Genomic DNA, 18,757 nt, shown 5'->3' with positions numbered 1-18,757 from the left:
GGTAGCATTTGTTCTTCCTCCCCCCCCCCTCCCCTATATAAGCATCTCTCCCATGCCAGGTGAGTCTTTTATGAGCTAATTTAAAGATTGACTTTGGTTGGGATCATTCTCAACCATGTTGGTCCTCATAGACCATGGTTTATCCAAGGTGGCTCTGGTCTGACCGGCTCATTTATCCTATCCAGTAAACATCTGAAGAAATAAAAACTCCTAACCATATGGTTCTACTGTTCCAGGAGGGACCTCAGCATTAGCAATTTAACTATAGCGATGGGCTGCACACAGGTACCTTCGTGTGGTTGCCCTCCCATTCACTATTGAGTCTACCCACATGTCCAAGAGTTTGGCCCAATAGCGGCAGTGCTTTAGGCCCACCATTCAAAAAATGCTCCCTCCTGTCAAGCTTGGATACCCAGTATTCCCAGCTCTCTGTCCTGCGCTCTACTGTCCTCTGTCCTTAAATGCGGAATCATCTACTGGAATTTAAATGTTTCTTGTCAGGTACACCGAGGTAGTGTTTAAAAAAAACTTTGTTTTGAATGCAGTCCAAGCACGTCAACCCATACTTAAATTGGGAAAAAAAAATTCAAAAGTGCAGAAACTAGTGATAAAACCATTTATATAAATAAAAGGGCAAGTGTCACAATAAGGTGACGTTTTATGAGATCTAAAGATCATCTTTATAGCCTGCTTCATGTGGAATAGCTGGGAGAATGTGGCTCCGGAGCCGGCTGCGGGTGTGTGTGAAGCGACGTTCAGGTGACAGCGCTGAAGACACTCTCCTGGCACCTGAAAGGTCTGCAGCGGGGAAAGGCACTGCAGAGCAAACGCCGGCGTCCTGTCGACTGTGGCCGTAGTCCCGCCTGCTTTCTGGTGCCCGGGGGAGCGCTCAGAAGCAGAGAATACACCTACCCAAGGAGGGTCAGGGCTCTCCGCTTTCAGGTGGCCTCCCAACAGCCGCATTCAGTATTTTAGGTGGCTTTACGTTGGGGTATTCTGGCCACCTGAAAGCGGCTTATGTAAAGAGATCTGGTGAAGCATCTGAAATGGTCCTTGAATTTGGTGGCACATAGCTTTAAACCCACATATTTTCTCCTGAACTGAAGCGGGAAGAATAGAGTATGAATTCCCCCCACTGGAGTCACATAATGAAATATCGAGCATGCAAGAGGAATAAATAACATTGCCATAAATAATAAAAAAATCAAATTAAAAAAAAAACAGATGAAACTTCTTTACTCACTGTTAGGTATGGAATTTGCTGCTGAGTGGGGGTGGATGGATCAAGTCATGATCAGAATAGAGGAGCAGACTTGAGGGGCCAATGGACCTACTTCCCCTCTTGCATTTTAGGGTATCGTGGGAGCTCGATGCTAGAATCCTTTAAGGCAAAACTGTCCACTTGGACCAAATAGTTCATACAAGCTTTTATATTCCCATGCAACTTCAACTTCAATACATTCAGAATAATCCCATCTAGACTCAACAGAGCTGTTTATTCAGTCATTCCTCAGCTCAATTCCCTATTAACACCATCAATACTCACAATTTAAATAAACAGGAGAAAGAAACCAAAATGAATTAATCCCTAACTTGTTACTGTGACTTGATTTTTTCGGATGTGTACTGGTACTGACATATTGTTAAATCCCTTGTCACCACATTCAAACAAGTAAGACATAATCAAATGTGGCATGGCAATCTCTTTGGAAACAAGAAAAAAACAGCTTCTTCAAGGTATTGTATAATATCTCACAAGAAGTGGTGGAGAATAAATAAATAATGAAGAAACACAGCTTGGGCTGTTAAACAGGAACTCACTGCCATAATGTCGGTAACTTGGATGAACAGGGTTATTAAAACTCCCTTTTCTGACAGACACCAGTCACGGTTCATCTGATGTCTCTCAAGTTTGCTTGCAATTATGCAAATCCTCCTTTTGCTTCCTGTCATTGCAGGTTTATCTCTGCATAATCTGGAGGGCAGTCATGGGTTCCATGTCACACAGGTGGCCTCCAGGGCCTTTAAGAAGAGATAATTAATTCCATACAGTATTTATTTATTCTACACCATTGCACACATGCTGTTTAATGTCCTTCATCGACATGGTAGAGCAACAAGATATGTGTGTGCATGGTGTGGTTTCATCTGGCCTTGGCCTGTTCTCAGTGTCTGTTGGATTGCCAGAATGATAAAAGCACCTGAAAGCTGTAAGAAATCTGAACCACGAAAGGAATCTCCCCAAAATGTTATGCACGTTTGGCTTGGGGTGTCACGGTAGGCATAGCGATTAGCGCAACACCTTTACAGCACCAGCGACCGGGACTGGGGTTCGAATCGCACGCTGTCTAGAAGGAGTTTGTCCCTTCTCCCCGTGTCTGCGTGGGTTTTCCCCAGGGATCCCAATATCCTCCGGCTGTTCGAAACATACCGGGGATGTAGGTTCATTGGGTGTAAATTGGGTGGCACGGACTCGGGCCGAAAGGGCCTGTTACTGTGCTGTATATCTAAAAATAACTGATATACAGTAAAATCCCCAGTATCCGGCACCTAAAGGGATTGAGGATGCCAGATATGCAAGTTTTCCAGTTGCTTGAGACACATTCTTACAAAGGCTAACTAAATTCAAACTCCAGACGCCACTGCTGTAGAGCATTGTGTTAACTGTGCCACCATCATAATTAACTCCCCCCTCCCCTGCATTTACTGATAAATCCTTACTGATCTACTTAATACTAATAAAGAAAGAGTATCTCTTGCTTAAATGCAGACCCTTTGACCAGCCCTGGAAATTCTTGGCCACGTTGATTACCACAGACTATGTTCTATCTGCAGCTAATGAGGGTGAAGCCATGAAGGTGCTTTATGATGTCATCTATGAAACGCAGATTCCCAACCCTGATGGCACCATGATTGGTGCTGGTGACTTCAATCACACCAACCACAGTTTCAATCGCATGTGAACTTCGCCTCCAGAGAAGAGAACACCCTGTGCTGGGTGTACACCAACGTCCCTGGTCCGTACAAGGCTGCGTTTTCACCCCCACCTTACTTACTTAGTTATCCATCCTGCTAACCCTGGCACACAGACCCCTAGCAAAGCAAACCAGGTCAGTTCGCAGGGAGATCAGGATGTGGCCGATGTTGGGGGGCATAGCAGTGCGGTAAAACTGCTTTGAGACCACTGACTGTTTCAGGGAGGCAGCCACCAACAATGGTTAAGTAAACATAGAGGAGTCCATGAGCTCAGTGACTGGCTACATAAGCAAGGGCATTAAGGATGTTACTGAGATCAAATGCTTCACAATCAGTGCTAACAGAAAGCATGGTTGGAAGCAGAAGTTCGGGCATTTCTCGTGATGCTGCCTTCAGGAGAGGGTGAAGGATGGCATTAAGATCAGCCGGGGCTGAACTCTCCCATGTAATCTGGAAGCTAAAGCGTGTGTATGGACAGAATATCCACAGAGCTGTACGACGCTGGCAACATGAGGTGCATGTAGCAAGGATATCAAGACAGTACGGTTAGTGTTGTAGTTAGTGCAATGCTGTTATAGGGACTGGGGTTTGAATCCCATGTTGGCTCTAAGGAGTTTGTATGATCTCTCTGTGTCTGCGTGGGTTTTCCCCGGGGGGCTCTGGTTACCTCCCACCATTTGAAATGTACCGGGGGTATAGGTTAATTGGGTATCCCTTCCAGACAGACTGAACACCTTCTATGCAAAACTTAAGATGAGAAGAGCAGGTTGACACAAAGAAAGTTTCGTGTCCCCCCCCACATAGTTGCAGCCGAGGTGAGGTGAGGTGAGGTGAACCCACACAAGGCGGCAAGACCAGACAACATTCCTGGTTGATACTGAAGGACCGCGCAGACCAATTGACACAGGTCTTCACGGACATCTTCAGCACCTCACTGCAGCAGCCCATGGATTTCAAGAAAGCCACCATCATCCCGGTACCCAAGATAGTGACAATAACAGGCCTCAATGGCTATGGTCCTGTGGGAAGTGACCTCCACCATTATGAAATACGTCAAGCATCTGGAGATGGAATGTATCGGAGCACACCTCCCAGAGATACTGGACCTGTTTCAATTCACCTGTAGAAGAAACCGTTCCACAGACAATGCTATAGCCTTGTCGCTTCACTCCGTCCTGGCCCACCTGGAGAACAATGCATTATATTCCAGGCTGCTATTCATTGAATTCATCTTGGCATTTAATACTATCATTCCCCAGAAGCTGGTCGAGAATCTGTCCTCATTGGGATTCAACACCCCTCCTCTGTAACTGGATCCTAGACTTCCTAACGGAACGGCTGCAGTCTGTCGGGGCCAGTAGTAGAATGCCGAACACCGTCAGCGCTGTGTGTTCAGCTACTGTTCTTGCCAGATCCAGCTCCAACAGTGTCCTCAAGTTTGTAGATGACACAATAGACATTGGCCTCTTCAGGAATAATGAGTCCTACTACAGAGAAGAGGTGGAAAATCTCGTGAAATGGTGAGAGAGTAACCACCTGAGTCTCAATGTGGACAAGACAAAGGAGATTATCGTGAACCTCAGGAGGACCAGGAATGACCCCCCCTCCAATATACATCAACAACTCTGTAGTAGAGCAAGTGGAGAGCACCAAATTCCTTGGAGCTCACTTAACTAGTGACACAACATCTCTTCACTTATCAGGAAGGCACAATGAGAAGACACCAGGCACCAGCCACCATTATATCAACCTTTGATAGGAACTCTACTGAGAATGTCCTGGCTGGCTGCATCACAGTGTGGTATGGTTGCTGCAGAGAAGTGGATCAGAGGTCAATCCACAGAACCAGAAGAGCGTCCAAGAGGATCACTGGAGTCTCCCTCTCCCCCCCCCCCCCCACCCTCAATTGATGTGATCTAACAGGATCGTTGTCTGAAGAAGGTGCACAAAATCATTGAGGACCCCTTCTATCCTGTGTGCAGCATCTTAAAGCTGCTCCCATCAGGCAAGAGATACAGGAGTATCAGAGCCAGTGCCACCAGACTGAGAAACAGCTTCTTCCCATGGGCAGTGAGAATACTGACCATCTGAGACTCTCATTTTCATGAAACAATATTTATTTGTAAAGATGAAAACTTGTTATACATGTATATTGTTCGCTCTATGTGGCTGTACATCTGCTTGTTTTGCACCGAGGACCAGAGAGCGCTGTTTCATCAGGTTGTACTTGTACAATCAGATGACAATAAACTTGACTCTTACTGGGCAGGGTTAGGGACACACATTAGGAGAGTTGCCCCAGCGGCGTCGGTCGGCTCTTCATCCTGAGCGCCACATTTTATTCAAACATAACTTTATGTTGCAGGTGGAGCATGACCAGGACGCTCTGCTGGCAGAATTTGTTGCTTCAGAGAGCATTTTAAACTTTTATTTAGATTTTTATTTATTCTTAGGTATAACCTATTGATTGATTTATTTATTTCCTTCCCCCTTTTTTTTGCCAGTTGGTTGGGTTGCCATTTGCTTGAATTCTGGATACCAGGGATCTTACTGTACTCACACTCACCCTTGAAAAGGCCTGACAGTGCATCATGTTGCTGTACGAGCAGCCAGATCTTGGGACTCTTGCTCTCGAGGCATGTTCAAATCCCGCAATGGAAGCTGGAGTATTTAAAGTAATTAAATAAATTTGGACTCAACATGTTATACCTCATGATACAAGTATGGCATTTAGTTCAGAAGGAATGTCTTCAGGCTGAGAGGTGTGAACCTGCAAATTCTCCACGACTGTGGAAGCCAAGTTAACACTAGGGACGCAGCAGTTAGCACCACGCTGTTACATCACCAGCAGGATTCGAATCTGGTGCTGCCTGTAAGAAGTTGCTGCGTTCTCTCAGTGTCTACGTGGGTTTTCCCCGGGGGCTCAGGTTTCCTCCCACCCTTTAAAACGTACTGGGGATTGTAGATCAATCAGGTGTAATCAGGCACCACTGGCCAAAAGAGCCTGTTACCGTGATGTGTGTCTAAATCCAAATTTTAAAATTTATATATTCAAGGAGGCAAACCTACGTATTCTGTCATGCTAAATGGGTGAAAAGGAAGAAACAATGTACTGAAGTAGATGATCATCTATAATCCAATTAAATGGGATTACAGATGATCATCCGGACTTCTCAAAAACTCTCAGATTTTGCATGTTTGATCTTAAGAACCAACAAGCTGGTTCTTAAGATCGAGAGCGATTACTGATGGACAATATATGATGTCCTTACCAATGAATTCCAAATCAAGATTGAACAAATAAAGAAAAATCAAGATGGAGGCCAATTGATGCAATAATTTGTGTTTCTGGCAGTTCTGTTTTTTCTTTTAAAAATATTTTTAATGGAAATTAATATTTGAACAATACAATTAGACAATGTGCAATACATTTAAAAGTATAGGAAAAATATTTCAAATATGAACATAATTCAAAGGACCAACATACATTGGTAATAATGTAGTAAAGTATAACTCTGAACAAAAAAACCAACCCAATAGAAAGAGAAAGAAAGGGTAATAAAATAAAAAGTTCTCTTTGTTTCTCCTCCAACCAGCAACAACAGAAGATTTAATTCAAAAGGGTTAAATTTTAAATCTAAATTTATTAATGACTATGAACAATATAATGTTTTAACCCATTTAACCCCACTATTGTATCTATTGTTACAAGATCAAACCAACAACTACAAAGAAGGTACAGGGGTAAAGATGAACAATTACTTTATTAACAAAAAATTCACCTTCAAACTTTAATTCAAATTTCCCCCCTTTTATAACAATGCCCACTGGTTACTATGCAAATTTTTATAACAGTGTAAAACTAATAAATTCCCCAGCCTAAATATAACAAATGTAATTAAACTCTAAGTTATATTTCCAACCAGCCCACAGAAAAACTTAGACACAAAACACACAAGACTCACAAAAACTTCGATCTCAACCGAAGCAAAGATCATAAACAAAATTCAGTTTGTTTGGTAAACTGAAGCCAAAAGATCTTTGAGAGAGAGAGATGCACATAATTCAAAGTTGTCTCTGCTTGCAGAGAGAGGGGAAACACAGGCTTGGTCCGGATCCTTCTGGCTGCCTTCGGAATGTTCATCCCTTTTGAAATTCCAACATTCTAAACTGTCCTCCATGCTCTGGGCCTCCTTCCACTCCACAGCACCACCTAGTGGTGATTTATCGTCCAGGGCCAGAAATCTTTAGATAATTTTTTGCACATGCTCAGTCCGTCTCCCACTCTCTCAGCGGTCCACCTTCACCTTGGCTCTCTAAGGCAAACTGTCACTTTTCAACATAAAACCACACAACACACAGGCCAATACACAACACAAAACTCTGTAACACTATAACAAATGTATAAATATCATATTTTCATGAACAACATGCATGTAAAAATAACCCAGAACATTACAGTCTGGGTCTAATATTCAAAAAGAGAAAAATCTCCCCAAAAATATCCCAGGTCTGTCAGTCAAGTAAATCAGTCTGAAAACGCAGTCCACAGAATATAACCCCAAAGCTCAATGTCCAAATTCAGTTCCTCCAAATGAATAACAAAAGGACATTGTATTGAACGTTGGAGAGAAAAATGACTGATGTTACATATCCTTTTACAGAGCCTCCTTAGATGACTTCCTTCGGTTCTCAAATTATGGTTTTTTAACCCTTCATTAATGTATGAAGCATGTCCCTTTCACACAGCTCTCTGCCACTCCAACTGTAGTTCTGTTGCTCCAATTGCCTCTCTGAACATTCCCTTCTCTCTCTGCGCAGCTCAACTGCACCACAAGTCACACAGAGTTCCCAGCAGAATTCCATCCTTTATGATGACAATCAATGGTCCAAAAGGTCAGCCCATGGTGCATAACATTTTTGAATGAAGTGTGCTTGTTTCTTCATTCTTGTGATCAGAAAGGTACGCCTTTTTCTTGAGCTGGAATTGTATGCAAACTGCGTGACAGATGAACAAGAGTACAAAAATACACTTTTTTTTTCAAAAGTTGCATAGATTGTACACATGCACTTTCCTTTCTCAAATCCCTGTTCAGTGGATAGGTCAGTGAGTTTTCAGGTGACATTTGATGGAGTTGTGGACAATATGGAGGGCTATCAGAGTACAAAAAGCTATCGGTTAGTGATATGGGCAGAGAAATGGCAGATAATGTTTCATCTGGACAATGTGAGGATTACACTTTGGGAGGTCAAATGTTAAGGGGGCAGTATACAGTACATTCCACTTTAAAGCATTGAATTCTGGGGATTCCATAAGACCATACGATATATATAGTAGGAGCAGAAATAGGCTATTCAGCCCATCGAGTCTGCCCCAACACTCAATCATGAGCTGATCCATTTTCCCACTTAGCCGCACTGCCCGGCTTTCTCCCCATAACCTTTGATGCCCTGGCTAATCAAGAACCTGTCAATCTCTGTCTCAAATACATCCAATGACCTTGCCTCCACAAATGCCTGTGGCAACGAATTCTACACATTTTCCACCCTTCAGTTCGGCTCCATAGATCCTCGAAAGTGGACTTGCATGTAGATAGGATGGTAAAGAAGGCTTATGGATTCCTTGCCTTCAATGGCTAGGGCATTCAACATAAAAACATGGAAGTCATGTTGGGGCTCCTTTAATTAGGCTGAGATATGCATGCAGAAAGGATATGGAGGCTTTGGAATGGGCTCAGATGATATTTACCAGGATGTTGACTGGATTAGAGGATAGGGGCTATGGGGAGTGGTTTAACAAACTTGGGATGTTTTCTCCTGCGGCTGGGGGCGACCCAGTCGAAGTTTATAAAATGATGAGAGGCATTGGCAGGGTAGACAGTCTGAACCTTCTTTTCTCCAGGATATAAATGTCACGGTCATGGTTTAAGGTGAGGGGGGCGGAGTGAAGGGGATATCAGCGGGGCAAGTGTATTGGTCGGTAGTTGGAAGCAGATACGATGGTACCATTGAGGAGCAATGGCATAGCTAGGGTGGGTGCTCAGGAGGAACAGTCGCTCTCCCTGCACATTTTCCAAAAGTGGTGCCTTCCCCCACACCCTCCCCCATCCAACAACTCCAATGCCAACACCCCCCCCCCCACCCTCCGCTGTGGTCCGATGCCGACACCACTGACTTCGCCACCCCACCCCCACCATCACTGCTCTGACTCTGCCACCCCCGCTCCAACGCAGCTGCCACTGCCTCCCCTCCCCTCCCCGCTATGGTTTGATGCCACCAAAAAATCAGTGCGGCCTGCCATTCAACCACTGACTCACCATCTGATACGTGTCATGCACCATTTTTATGTACTCACTCCCCCTAACATTAGAACCTGGCTATGCCCCTATGCCCCTGTTGAGGAGACTGCTAGATAGACTCATGAATATGTAGGGTATAGAGGGATACATGTTAGCTTCAAGCAGCAAAGTGCAGGCCAAAGGGTCTCCTCTTCTACGTTTCATGAACATGATCCCATTTTAACTCAATAATCAGAATCAGAAATAATGTGCAAACGTGAATTTATGAAAGGAAGAATATTCCAAACGACTGCATAATTTGTTTGTGTTTTCCAGCAATACGCTATGAAAAAGATTAAAGAATATAGGGTAAAAATCCGAAAATCCGGACGCCAGAAATTCTCACCTAAAATCTGGACCATTCGAGAATCCGGGTTTCTCAAAAACTCTCAGTTTTTGCGTCCTTCCATTGCATGCGTGTGTATGTGGTCCGTTCTTGCCACAGGTGTACTGCCCGAGAATCCGGAAAATCTGGACCCACCCAACCCCACGAGCCATCTGGATTTTAGGACTTTAACTGGATGAGTTTCAATCAGGTTGCTGGTGAGTGAACTCTTCTCCTCTCCTCAAATGATAAATGGAAAAATAATTTATTCTCCGTCGACAACCTAACCTGTGTGTTAATAGCTTTGTCTTGAGAACCAGCTTGTCAAATATCAGAGGTTTGTTTTATTTAAAAATTCCAAGAACATGATTCAATTATTATTGTGATCCACTGGGTATTCAGACTATTAATCCCACAGCAGTTGATTGGCTCCATCTCAGATACCAATCACTCTCTCCTGGTCATATTTGCACATTGATTCCAGATAAAGACAGGAGATTTTCTTTCAGTTCAAGTTTCCTTTCCATTTAGTGTATCAACTGATCTACAATTTCACATCTCAAAAGTACATGAACAAAGCTGTGGTGGAAGAAGAAGAAGAAGAAGAAGAAGGAAGTTCTGCCTCCTTCCATCCTTGCTGGCATTGTGCATTTCAACAGGAGGCAATGCCAACAGAAGCGCCCTGACTAAACTGATTCCAGATTCACGAGGAATATTTTGGGTTCAGTTTTCTTGAGAACCTAGAAATTAGAATTAGAAGCCCCAGTGCACCAGCTAAAGCATGAAATCACCTACTTTGTGTTGAATGTGAAGGATTATGGGACAACCTTGTTCAGGAAGGCTATCCATTAAGTCAAAGGATACCTCATTGAAGATAAATGCCAAACGTGTAGGAAAAATATATATTTCCAGAATAAATCTGAACCTCCTTATAGATTAACCCACAAATCACACTAAATCCAGATAAATCTTAATGATCTTATTTATCTTTTCCATTCTTGTGAAGAAAACAGTTTGGGCAGAAAATGGTAGGAGAAATAGAAGCAGGCAGTGCAACTTAGAAAGCCTAACAGTACAAAATGCCAGCAGGTTGAAGATGAAACTTGTAAAAGATGAAAGAAAAGTGAGCACAAAATATTAAATGATGTTAATGAATATTTCCTCTGACTATTCAAGATGGAAAGCATGAACAAAATTGCTTCTTTGAACAAACGTTCACCAGGAGTATTAATGTATAAATTTCGAATGAGCAAGTAGCCTTCAAACAAATATATCCTTTTGCATGTTGCAAATGCAGATGGAGTTTGAAGAGAGATTGATAAAGACACTGAAAATCATTGTCTCCATTAATAGATCCAGTCCAGCACATAAATAGATTCCAAGTGGTGTTAATGTTTAAGATTCTATTAGTTTTACTTCCATTTAAAGTTGTAACAATTAGGAGAACATCACAAGTGAGCATGGTAATGGTAGTCTGTGTGTACCTGGAAGAAGTTGATTCAGCTAAGGCAATATTCTTTACTCTGTTGTCTAAGTGACTACCTAAGAGGATTGCAGTCTGAAATAGTTACGCTGAACTCTCAAATACCCTTTGACAACATTTTGCTCCAAAAAATTAGTAATTAAACTTAATAGAGTTCCAAAGGAAAATAAAGAACAAGCACATGTGCTTACCATAAGCAATCTGTTAAGGATGTGTGTCAGGACCTCGAGGCCATCACTATGGAAGTCAGAATGATGGAGCGTGAATGGGCAGAACAAGGAAGTTACTGGCATTTGTTGGAAAATTTTATATCACTTCTCTGATACTTGAGTAATCCTGTCTGAATTACAACACTGAAGGGCGTTTGATATAAGGTTTCATTTAAATAATGATTTGAAAGGAATAGATTCATATTAGATTGGCAACTACAGAAAATGCTGGTGCGTGTGTGTGTGTGTGTGTGTGTGTGTGTGTGTGTGTGTGTGTGTGTGTGTGTGTGTGTGTGTGTGTGTGTGTGTGTGTGTGTGTGTGTGTGTTTCTTACTTGTATCTTTGCCAACTTTTATCAATTTTTAATTGAACACTCAGTTCAGTATCATGCCTAAAGAACATTTCGTCCTAAAGAACATCCCATTGAGGGGGGTGGCTTGGGAGGAGGGAGGGGGGGGGGAGAAAAAGTCACTGTATATGTGTGAAAAAGAAATAGTGTATATCATGGCTAATGTGATTTATGGTGTGAAAAATAAAAAATTTTAAAAAATTTAAAAAAAAAGAGTACATCCCATTGAGAAAAATAGACCTGAAATGTGCCTTTGGGACCAAGCATTTGTCTTCGCCTGAAGTGAACAGCAAAAACTATTAGCCATTGATTTTTGATATTTCCCTATGGAGACAACACCGAGGGAGAGAGAAAGATGGCAGAAGTGAATATGTTCTGTCTCATATTTGCGACTGTGTTGTATTAAGTCTATTTTCTTTCAGATTCCAGTCCTTTTATACGTTCATCTCCAGCTGGCTATGTACCTACAGATCTATTAATGCCATTTGTAATGAAAATCTGTCCAACTCTCTTTTAAAAGTGTATGTAACAGCACTAAACCACTCCAGGCAGCAGCACACTCTCTGTGTCTCTGTCCTCTGAGAGCAAGTGACACTTCATTCCATTCTTTGACCTTTAATTCCAAACCTTTTCGTTATGCCCTCTGGTTCAATCACTCTATGTCCAATTGTGAATGACTGTATTCATTTCTAACTTATCAATTCCATTCACCAATTTGAAAACTACTTTCACCCTCTGTGCTGTAATGAGAAGGACCTAAATTCCTTTTAATCTCTCTCTGTGACACCACCAAATGTAGACTCTATGGCAGCGAGTTAGTGCATCCTGTGCTACAGATTTTAAAATATAAAAAATCTCTCTGCTGAAACATAAACATGGAGGAAATTATATTTAATTTAGAACCTTTCTTTTAACTTTCCAAGGGCTCTGGTAAAAGCTGGGAATTGATTTCACTGGGCTTCAAGATCATCTCTTCAGCGGGCCTTGGTAGAAATACACAAATTACAATAAAAGATATTTTGGCCCAATGGGAGCTTTTATCCCAGTTCTTGATATTTTCAAGGATGCTGTACTGTCATCCTGGCCTTCAATCAGTCTAATGTTTCTAAGAAACTTCCTTTCTAGTCTTATTTAAACTTTAGTTCGACTACTCTACTTACAGCAGGTAAAACAAAGCAAGCAGAGAATTATAACCTTACTCTCGAATTTTAAATGGAAAAATGAAAGATATAGGAAAGAACTGATACCTGCAGAATGTCTATCGATCAGCGCATTCCTCACAGTCTGGTACTGAACAAAAAGATGAATAGAATAAATCCTAAACATTTTAATCTATAGATCAATAGTCAAGCCTGCCAACTGAGAATAACCTATTTGGAGCTATAGTCTATGATCAACTTGATATGCAAAATACATTCTTTTCCTGGTGGATGGCATTGAATGTATTTAATCTTCAAACTTAAATGGAGAGAACAAAACAAAAAGGTAGCAAGCCAGTGTCACTGGAAATAGATTATGCATTTTAAATATTTGCAAGTGAATAATTTGATGCTTTTTTGGGTCTTCAACTGGGGTAGGGATTCATGAACATATTATAAATAGCACTCTGTAGTCAGAATTATGTATAGCCATGTAAAGGCTCCAGATGGTTTACATTTTATAGTGGGTTTCTTGTGTTTTGTTTTAATCTCAGGGAAGATATTAATAAATCTTCATCCTCTGCCATGTATCAAACAGCTTTGATCATAATTGATTGACAGTTTCAACTTCAAAGGAGATGTGTCTAACAGACCAAAGATTTTTTTTACTGCTCTCAACCATCACAGAGAATTCTGAGATTTTTCTGTGAGATTTTCAAAGCACTACTCTTCAATATTTGGGAGAAAACATTACATTAAAATCTCAGTCAATTGAAATGGGTGACAAAAAAAAGCCTGAAGAACTCACTCCATTAGTAAGCAATATAAATCTTTGTTCCATTTGGCCATTTGAACTACTTCATTGCATTCCTGTGTAATTCGGAAGGCTTTAGATTCATTATTTTAGGTACTAAGTCAGACTGACAGTCCAATGCATGATTGATAGAATAGCGCATTATCTGAAATGCATTGTAAGATTTAAAATCAATATGTTGTTTGTCCTCATGTTTCAAGTGGTTAAAGATGTTATAGTCCTATCTTTTGTCTTGGCATTAAAGGAGACCATTGGCCCACCAAGCCTATACTAGTTCCCTGCCCAATCCCATCAATTCCATTCTTCCATTTATTTCCCTTTAACCTATCCTGTCTAATATGGACATCAACTCCACACTGATTTTTCCATTACCTGCCAGCACAGGGGATCATTTGTAGTGGTCAATTAAGCTACCACTGTAGCATGTCTCTGGCAGGGTGGAAGAAACTGAGTGCCCGTGGAAACCTGATGCAGTCACGAGGAGAGAGTGAATTCGAGGTCAGAATTAAACACAGTTCACTAGGGCTTGAGACAACAGCTGAGCTATTCTGCTGTTCTAGGAACAGGGAATTCTCGAAGAACCCAGTACATAATCCAACCAGAATTATCATCAACCAAAGTACAGCTACCATTTCAATATTTACACTGCTCTTAATGGGATCACTGTGCACAATGTGGTTGGTGTAACATAACACTAGGTATTTCTTTACAGTAGAGTAAAACCCCTGGTATCTGGCACCTCTGGGGATTGGTAGTTGCTGGATAAGTGAATTTTCTGGTTGCTTGAGCGTTGTGTAGTTTCGAAAACTAACAGTAAAGTGCTCAAATTATAAACCTGTTTTTTTTTACTTATTTGTTTTCTGAGATTTTTTTTGCCAGCTGTATGAATTCTGGATAACAGGGGTTTCATTGTAATTAGATGTGTGCAAAATGCTTCAGGATAATTAAGAATTTTTAAATTACTTTATAAAGTGTCTTAATTCTCTGCCCTGATTTTCATGTATGTGGTCAGATTCCTATATTTTCATTCTTAATTTATAATTAAATGTTTTCTTCCTTAAAGGCATGTTTTGACATTCTAATCTTGATTGAAATACGAGGCAGTGCATAGGTTACAGAAATTTCAAAGTTTAGTTGTTTAACCAAATGAGAACATTGCCTTTAGATTTTGCGACTTCAGATGAACGTGCTGTGATCTTACAGATATGATATAAGGCAAAGAGACGAGCTTGATAGCTGAACAGATGGCTTTAGGCAGAAACAAAATGAGCAGTATGGTGCAAACTGCAGTTTTGCTAATATTTTCTGTTTGTGGTCATGTTTTATCTCCCAAAGAAACAGACCACACTACATTTAAAAGATCACCTTTCAGGTTTATTGTCAGAATACATATATACATTCCCTTTGGATAATTAATCACGTGGTACAATCTCTCTCAGGTATTAGTGGAAACAGTAGTAATTGAGTCACAACTCTCCCACGTGACCATAGCTTCCCCATTTCAAAGTATATTGCCAAAAATAGAATTATTTGTCTAAAATTACAAATCAAAATTTTACTTCAGTAGGTCTTCAGCAAATTTTTTTTTAAATCCAACCTTAATATATTTAACCATGTTCTGGAAATATTTGATTCATGAGAAAGAGACGCGATGACACAATGAAGATGGTTTCTCGGTATTGACAACCTGTCTGTTCCTAACTACATTTAATTAATTCTGGCTGTTTCTGAGGTGCAGTAACATGTGAACAATGCATTTTTGTTTTATAATCATAGAATATAATGATATAGAGTAAAACCCCTGGTATTTGGCACTTATGGGGATTGGTAGGTGCTGGATAAGTGTATTTTCTTGCAGCTTGAGCCTTACTCTTACAGTGTCTAACTAATATGCTTGTGTTAAGAATAAACAGTTTAAAAGACAAAAATACTATTCTGTACTTACACTGAACAAACTTCACTTGCATGAACCTTAAAGCAATTTACTTTATTTTCAGTCACATTCTTGAAAACATTTAACCATTGCTGCATCTGCAGTTTCCTCCCCCTCCACGGAAATGCCCGAAAGACAAGCAATAAAATTCCTAAGTTTGCAGATAAAAGCCTCTGACTGGAGCGGCTCTTACTAAGCAGAGATAAGGAGACAGTTTAAGAGAGTCACTCAATGGCGTGAAGCATCTCCAGCTCTTCAAATGCCATTGGTGTTTCACACTACTTTATTGAAACAGATGATATGAGTAAAGCACGACCAAGGCCCTAGGCTGCTGAATATTTGCTCCCACCATCTCCAAGCATTTATGTGTTACTTCAGAGAACATTTACAATTATACCTATCATTTTATTCTTGTTTATTGTAATTGTTTTTATTTATTTTTATCAATTTTTTTGCCGGATGCTTGAATGCTGGAGATCAGGGTTTTTACTGTCGCAAAATCAACTCAGAAAGGTTACTGCTGAGGAGACACGTGATGGAGTAGTGGCCAGTGGGGGAACTCCAGCCCTCTCTGGAAAAGTAAAAAAAAGACAGTGAAAAAACAAAGGCACAAACACAAAGACCAAAATAAAGTGAAAGTAAAGGTGTGGAAAAAATGGCAGCAAAGAAAAAAAAGCCAAAAGCAACGGGAAGAAGAAAAGAAGAAAAGATGTCGGAAGAAGAAGGTGAAGGCCTTACCTGTCCGAGGAGGCCCGCCTTGGAGAGAGAAGCCCACTCCCTGAGGTCAGTTGAAGCCCCGAACTCGGGACTACAAAAATGGCTCATGGAGCCAAACAAAAGTGCGCAACCGCGCATACGCGATGTGCAAGACAAAAATAACACTGACGGGAGGGGGTACCAGCTGAGGGGTCGATCTCCACAGCTGAAATTGACAACCACAACAAAGCAGCAAGAGGAAAACATAGAAAATAACGAGAACAAGAAAGAAGAGAGTAAAAAGAAATCAAAGAAACAACAGATGACCAACCCAGAGGAAGAAGACCAGCATCAAGACACTTCTAGTAAAAATAAGAAGACCAAAAATACCCAACAAAATAAAACAAACAAACCAACAAGAAAACCAGAAGAGACAGAGGTAAAGGACACAGATCCTGGAGTGGACTCAGAAGAAGAGGAGGGAGAACACAGAGAAATGGAAGATGAAGGAAAGGGCAAGTACATGGATATATATATTTTTAAAGAATATATGGAATCAGTAAAAGAATGGCAGTCCCAAGAATTCAGTGAAATAAAAAGAAGAATAAAAAGTGCAGAAGAAAAAATGAATAGATTAGAGATGATCATGTCAGATATAGGGAAAAGAGTGGACAAGGTGGAAGAACAAGAAACAGCCATAGAAATGGAAGTAGATGACTTAAAAAAGAAATTAGAAGAATCTGATAAAAAAGTTAAAGAGACACAGAGCTGTTGGCTCAGAAGATAGATATAATGGAAAATTATAATAGAAGAAACAATATAAAGATAGTGGGCCTTAAGGAAGATGAAGAAGGCAAAAATATGAGAGAATTTATAAAAGAATGGATCCCCAGGGTCCTAGGAAGACCAGAATTACAGGAAGAAATGGAAATAGAAAGGGCACACAGAACATTAGCCCCTAAACCACAACCACAACAAAAAACAAGATCCATTCTAGTAAAATTCCTAAGATATACAACAAGAGAAAATATATTGGAGAAAGCAATGAGGAAAATAAAAGAAGACAAAAAAAGCACTGGAATACAAAGGTCAAAATTTTTTTTTTTCTATCCAGATATTAGTTTTGAACTCCTGAAGAAGAGGAAGGAGTTTAATACAGCAAAAACGATCCTATGGAAAAAATGATATAAATTTATGCTAAAGTATCCAGCGGTACTTAAAATAGTTATTCCAGGGCAGCAAAACAGACTATTCGTAGATCCGGAGGAAGCATGAAAATTTGCAGAACAACTACAAAACAGATAGAGAGATGAAGACGTAATGAGAACAAAAATGATCACAAACTATATGTATGTGTGTATGTATATATATAAAAAAATAGAGTATAGGTAAGAACTAAGAAGGGAAAGAAAAGGAAGAAAGGAAGTACGGGGAGGAATTAAGAGAGTGACCTTTGTTATATATGAAGATTAAAATCTTTTCGGGGGGGGGCTGGGTGGGGAAGAATTACGGTCACTGTGAAATCAGTTGACGCTTGCGAGTGAATTCGCAAATCCAAATGGAGAGGGGAGATGTGGTTGCCCGACAAGGGACAAAGGGCAACTCAGGAAGGGGAGGGGATAGTGGGGTTAAAGGAATTTTAGTTAGGAGAATAATGGAAATATTTTATGTTTTAGAAATGTTGTCTTATAATGTGTTCAAAAAAAGAAAGTAGAAATGGATAAGAAGGAAAGGTGATGATGAGGAAACAGAAAGGAAAGATAAACAAAGTATGAAATGGCTATGTTGAAATATATAACTTTAAATATTAATGGAATACATAACCAAATCAAAAGGAAGAAACTTAAATTTATTGAAAAAAGAAAAAAATTGATATAGGATTCGTACAAGAAACACACTTAATTGAAGTGGAACACAAGAAATTAAAGAGAGATTGGATAGGACATGTAACAGCAGCATCATATAATTCAAAAGCTAGAGGAGTAGCTATATTAATCAGTAAAAATGTACCAATAAAAATAGAAGAGGAAATAATAGATCCAGCAGGGAGATATGTAATGATAAAATGTCAGATATATTCGGAGTTTTGGAATTTACTCAATGTATATTCACCTAATGAAGAAGATCAAAAATTTATGCAAGATATCTTTTTGAAGATAGCAGACACGCAAGGGAACATACTAATAGGAGGGGATTTCAACCTTAATTTGGATTCAAACATGGATAAAACTGGGGAAAAAATTAACAGAAAGAACAAAGTAACCAAATTTATAATTAAATCAATGGAAGAAATGCAACTTTTGGATATATGGAGGAAACAACACCCAAAGGAAAAGGAATATTCATATTATTCGGGTAGACATAAAACATACTCAAGTATAGATCTATTCCTGTTGTCAGCTCGCATGCAAGAGAGAGTTAGGAAAACGGAATATAAAGATAGACTATTATCGGAGCACTCACCCCTGTTATTGACAATAGGACATCCCACCAAG

General features: G+C 40.3%; 1 long non-coding RNA gene across 1 annotated transcript; it reads right to left on the bottom strand.

Annotated features, from left to right (window-relative positions):
- Positions 1 to 6,446: 6,446 nt before the first annotated feature.
- On the bottom strand, positions 6,447 to 11,607 carry LOC138752497 (uncharacterized). Its single transcript, XR_011350695.1, has 3 exons — positions 11,314 to 11,607; positions 9,661 to 9,879; positions 6,447 to 8,130 (listed from the first exon to the last, which is right to left on the bottom strand). It is a non-coding gene; the product is annotated as an uncharacterized lncRNA (long non-coding RNA).
- Positions 11,608 to 18,757: the final 7,150 nt, after the last annotated feature.

This window comes from Narcine bancroftii, chromosome 2, assembly GCF_036971445.1.
Source record: "Narcine bancroftii isolate sNarBan1 chromosome 2, sNarBan1.hap1, whole genome shotgun sequence".
Taxonomy (NCBI): domain Eukaryota; kingdom Metazoa; phylum Chordata; class Chondrichthyes; order Torpediniformes; family Narcinidae; genus Narcine; species Narcine bancroftii.
Note: the sequence above shows the minus strand (reverse complement) of the source record. Positions and strands in the feature narration are given on the sequence as shown.